Source organism: Neofelis nebulosa, chromosome 5 (genome assembly GCF_028018385.1).
Source record: "Neofelis nebulosa isolate mNeoNeb1 chromosome 5, mNeoNeb1.pri, whole genome shotgun sequence".
NCBI lineage: Eukaryota > Metazoa > Chordata > Mammalia > Carnivora > Felidae > Neofelis > Neofelis nebulosa.
Window position 1 is genome coordinate 20,865,997 of NC_080786.1, and position 6,000 is coordinate 20,871,996.

The following is a 6,000-nucleotide window of genomic DNA, read 5'->3' on the forward strand; positions in this document are numbered from 1 at the left end:
GTTAAGCATCTGATTTCGGCTCAGGTCATGATCTCACAGTTCATGACTTCGAGCCCCACGTCCAGCTCTGTGCCTGGAGCCTGCTTTGGATTCTATATCTCCCTCACTCTCTGCCTCTCCCCTGGTCACTCTGTCTCTCAAAAATGAAAAACATTATAAAAATTATTTTTAAAAAAATGTTGAAATGCTTTAGCCAATGCCTAGAGCCATACAGGAAGGGATGGCCTGATCTTCCTAAATGATGAAGTTCTTGTTTATGGAAGCTGGATGGGTATTTTTCCGATGGATAGAGACATTTATACAGGAGCAGTCTCTGGCCTGTGTTTGGTCACTCACCATAAACCATAGAGGACAGAGTGGGATAGTAATGAGGTGTGAGTGAAAATAAAGATATTTGACATTTCAATAGAGATTACTTGGAACCTAGCCCGATTTCCTTGGCTCAGCTACATAATTCCTCACATAATTATGTATGTAAAAAATTATCTAATTTTCTATATTGTAACATTTTTTTCTGTTACTCCATTCCACTATCCTCCACTTCCCCCTAAACTGCAAGATTCTTCAGAGGAAAACTCAAGACATGAGTTGACTGGAAATGAAATAAGAACATCTCCTTTGCCAAGTCAGTTTTCTAGCAGTACATACAGAAATGATATCTGATAGAGATTCAACCTTTTAAATCAAACTCTCATCCTTGACATTGTTTCTTTAATAACTCTGGAGAATTTTGAAAAACAATGTTTTACCATCCCCTGAAAACCAAAGTATTTTCCACTTGTGATAATAATTTACAGAGGGAGAAGAAAGTTTGTGTGGTTTTTAGATTCAACACAGGAAGAACAGAACATCAAGTGCTGTTCAGACTGAGAGACAAGAACCTGAAATTTCTCCTCAGTGAATAAAGTTATTTGGAGAACCATTTATTAAAAATGTGCGTGTTGCTATGATACAAATTTGCAACAGGCATATAACTTTTCTAAAGTTGCTGATTACTGAAATGCAGTCCCAGTGCATTGTGGGTATATGGTAATATGGGCTGCCAAGCCAGAACCCCTATCCTCACTGGGGCAGAGTAAATGTGGACACGTATGCCCCTCTCCTGCTGGCAAAGAAGGACACAGAACTGACTCCTCTCAGAGAACTGGCTGAGAAACTCAGCTTCAATGGATTGCTTCCATCATTATTTTCCATCAAAAGAAAACCATTGATCCTTAAATCTGCATTTGTTAAACTTAAGATGGTTTTGGTCAAATACATTATGAACATTGCTTTCTTGATTTGGATTGAATACATTTTTTGTACATATTCCCTAGAATATCTTTAACAAATTACTTGTGTCGAGAAGTTAGTGAAACAGGCTTATTGGGGTGGGGTGGATGAGCAGGGAGGTGAAGCATTAGATGGGAGGAAGGAGAAAGAAAATTCTCATGGTTCAGTGATGTGTATAAACTATCAATAACAGAAACTAAGACCGAGGGGTTACATTTCATCGACACAGTTTGGCTTCAGATAGAAACACGCTGTCTAACCAATAGTGTTGTCCAACATTAGTCGGGGTACCGGCTGCCAACAAGGCAGGCTTTGGAGATATAACGTCTGGGATAGGATCCTGGCTCTGCCACTACTTGCTCTGTATCTTTAGGAAAATTACATAACCCCACTGGGCCTCATCTTTCTTAATTGTAAAGTAAGGATAACCATAGTGCATAACTCAGAATTCCTAAGAAGATCTGGTGCAATAATGTAGGTAAGTTGCTCAGCACATTGCCTTGCGTGCAACAACAATAAAACTACCTACTGGGGCACCTGGGTGGCTCAATTGGTTGAGCATCTGACTTGGGCTCAGGTCATGATCTCACGGTTCGCGGGTTCGAGCCCCGTGTCGGGCTATGTGCTGACCGCTCAGAGCCTGGAGCCTGCTTCAGATTCTGTGTCTCCTTCTCTCCTTCTGGCCCTTCCCTACATGTGTGCGCTCTCTCTCTCTCTAAAAAATAAAGAAACATGAAAAAATTTTTCAATAAAAAAAATAAAGAACTACCTACAATCTAGTTAATCTTTACTGAATGCATCCCAGTTGCGGTCACAGTCCCAGGAGTTATATTTGTATTATCTCATCTATTTCTAATGATAACAGTATATTAATGGGAATATTGTTATTCCCCCCTTTACAAATGAGAAACTGAGGTGTTAAGCAAAGCACAGAGGCTCATGATCGCACAAGGGTGTAATAAGGATTCAAAGCCTGGCAGTCTGACTTTAGAACCCACAGTTATAATCACTGATCGTGTTCTAGGTTATGAATGTGTCTGGCACACTGCAAGCATTACATAAATAGTAGCTATTCTTCCTCTTAGTCTTAATAATGGAAGAGATGCCTTGGAAGGCAGGAACTTGGAACTATTCAGAGTTTGCTTAATTACCCTCCAAGAATTCTGAATGAACGATGACTACATTTTGTGGAAAATGATCCGTTTTCCTTGAATGACCCTTTCAACTCTGTGTTGGCTTTGGGAAAAAGTGGATGCAGATTCACATACTCACTCTGTACTTTCTAGTTATGTGACCCGAAGCAAGATGTTTAACATCTGTGGAGCCTCAGTTGCCTGTAAAATCAAGACAGTAGTATCTCTATTGGAAAGATTAAATGAAAATAATGTACATAAAGTTTAGCCCACAGTTTGACACATGGTAACTTACTTGGCAGATGACAGCAATAATTTTTAATATTATCATAACATTTATATTTATTTAGGTTTTTACTTCTCTTATCCATTTTATGCTCTAGTCTCATCCTTTTTTGTGTGTCAGGCTACTTAATATCTTATACGAGAGACAGTTTTCAGATGGTTCTTTTATTCTGTCGAGGGAAAAGACAGAATTGGATACCCTAGAATAAGGGAAGGTGGAAAAGGTTGGGAGAAACCATTGGAAGTCAAAGAAGTGGGGCTAGAAACAAAGAAGGGAGGAGATGTAAGAGATCTGTGTCACTGGCTTCTCATTTTGAGCTAAATCTGGTACCACTGATGAGCACAGTTATTTCTGAGGGTGAATTAAAGCAATGGCTGTCCACTGGCCACTGCAAAATGCCCATATATACCTGGAAATAATGAGAAGAGGAGATCGTCCCCCCATGGATCAAGCAGGGTCACTGTACCTAGTTACAACTACAGAGGTGTGGTGCACCCCAACTGTCCCGGGCTCCACTGTGAAAGAACTGTGGTGAATTCTGTATTGTCCTATACGACAGAGCTGTGATAATCTGAGAGCAGAAAGACTATCCTAATGGAGGTTAAGGACTCTGATCAGAACAAATCAAGGTGAATACCCCCAAATGCAAAATATTTAGGTAAATATATTAGGTTCAAATTACACATTTAACTCTTTAAGGTTGACCCCCAAGTCATATCTTTTATGAAAATATTTACTTGGATCCAGATAAATTCTTGTGGGAGGAGAAAGGAATTATTAACAGGCCTATTTTAACTTGGGTTTCTATTCCTTTACAGGTTTCAGGCTATGCATACGGAGGCAGTGGGGAGGGCATTCTAGGGAGAACTGAGCATCACAAAAAGAAGGAAATAGAAGCAGAAAATCCAGGCTCCATGTTCTTCTCACACTATAGTTAGGCTGTCACTAATGTGGCTATTAACTTTTCATGTTCAGATTTATTATGCTGTCATTATGGCACTTTTCTTTGCTGATGTATCAAGCCACTATTACATATTTGTTGGCATCTCATCTATTTAAGGGAAACAAGTGATTACCCGTTGCCAAGGAGACTAATAAGGAGTGTGCAAGCAAAGGACTACAGAATTCTTGTTGGAAGATAACAAGTCACTGGTATTTTATTTTCGGTTAAATCATAAACTACCTCATTGTTTGAAGAAAAATCACCTTCTCCCTCCCATAAAAAAAATCCAGAACATTTTTTCAAAGCGAAAGCCTAGAGTTGTTTTAAAAAACAAAATATCCGTGATAGACACAAAATATTTTGGGAAATAACTTCTTTTTTAATCTTTTTTTTTTAATGTTTATTTTTGAGAGAGAGAGACAGAGAGACAAAGGGTGAGCAGGGCAGGAGCAGACACGGAGGGAGACGCAGAATCCGAAGGAGTCTCCAGGCTCTGAGCTGTCAGCACAGAGCCTGATGCGGGGCTCAAATCCACAAGCCGTAAGATCATGACCTGAGTCCAAGTCGGACGTTTAACCGACTGAGCCACCCAGGCGCCCTGATTAAAAAACACTTTTAATTAATGATTTCAACATATGAATTTCTAATGGTTAGGTTGATGAGCTTCCAGGTTCACTTAGTACCCAGGATCCTTTCATTTTATGGCTCCATCCTCTTCTGAAAACCTTTGCTTAACCTTCAGCATAATAAACAGAGTGATGGAGGGTTGTACTAAAGAGGTTCTCCAAGGCCAGAACTAGAAGAGTCACGTGTCACTTCTACTTGAATTCCATTGGCTAGAAATCAATTATATACGCACACTTAACTGCAAAGGACCCTGGGAAATGGTACTGAGCTATGATCCCGGAAAGAAGAAAGTAGTTTATGAACATCTGGCCTCAGAAAGTAGTTTATGAACATCTGGCCTCAGTTTTCCCTGAAAATTTTTCATTCTTTCTTGAACCTACCCATTGGTAGAAGTTAAAAGCTCGTGAGCCTCTTTCTTAAGGGCATATCCATCAATAAGCAGTTAAGGAGATGTGTTAGATAAACTCTCAGGCATTCAGTCCGGGAGTTTTTGGAGTTTCTACATATAGCTTCCTCTTGACATCTTAATTCTTTCCCACCTTTTTTTTCTTTTTTTTTGTTTTGGTCTTTTTCCGTCTAGTCTTTTTGGTTCCACTTCTGTGTTGTGAAACTCACTAATATTAGAGGACAGAAATTATACCCTAATAGCTGACAGTCAAGTATTTTTAATATACCAAAGCGAATAGAATATCCAAGGGAACATTCTACCCAAAACAACAAATGAAAACTCAATATGCTTAGTCTGACACATAATTAGTTTTTCTAATTATGAATTATTTACATGAAAAATTTAGAAATGCATAACATAAATATTTAATTGTATAATTAAAGTGTCTTTACTGATCATAATATTTATACTCATTTATTGTACACTGGAGAGTTTTATACAGGTTTTATAAATTTCTTTTTAAAAAAATTTTTTTAACATTTACTTATTTTTGAGAGAGAGAGAGAAACAGAGTGTGAGCTGGGGAGGGGCAGAGAGAGAGGGAGACACAGAATCCGAAGCAGGCTCCAGGCTCTGAGCTGTCAGCACAGAGCCTGACACGGGGCTCAAACCCACGAACTGTGAGATCATGACCTGAGCCGAAGTCGGAGGCTTAACCAACTGAGCCACCCGAGTTGCCCCTTTAATATTATTTCTAATTCTTATAGAAATAGTAGGGAGTCTTATCTAAAATTTACATGGAAAAAGAAACTTGACACTCTAAAGAATTTTTTTCATATGCTCAAAATCTCAAAACTAAATGAAGTCTATCACTTTGCCAAAGCCACAATTCTTCAATGAGGCCAGCAAAATTATCACCTATGAAATATATAAAGTACTTTATATACCTTTATATAAAGTACTTTATATAAATTATATATAAATATACTCTGATTTTATATATAATACATATTTTTCTATATAATGTATATAATTTATAAAAGCTGCTTAGAGAATGTGTAGGCTCTTCACACAATTGAAGCTGAATTTTGCTTTTTTTGATAGGCAAATATACACATACAATGAAATATATACATATGTTATACACAAAATGAACTACATATATTTAAAATGAAAAGGAAAAACCATAATAGATCTGGTAATTCTTAAATGTAAATTGGTGTGTGTGTCTGTGTGTGTCCTAACACCATTCACATACACGTTTGACTAGGAGATATGGATCACTTATTTGTGATGTTTCATGTATGTATGGTTTGAGGAAATCTCGCGATACCATCAACATCCCTAGGTG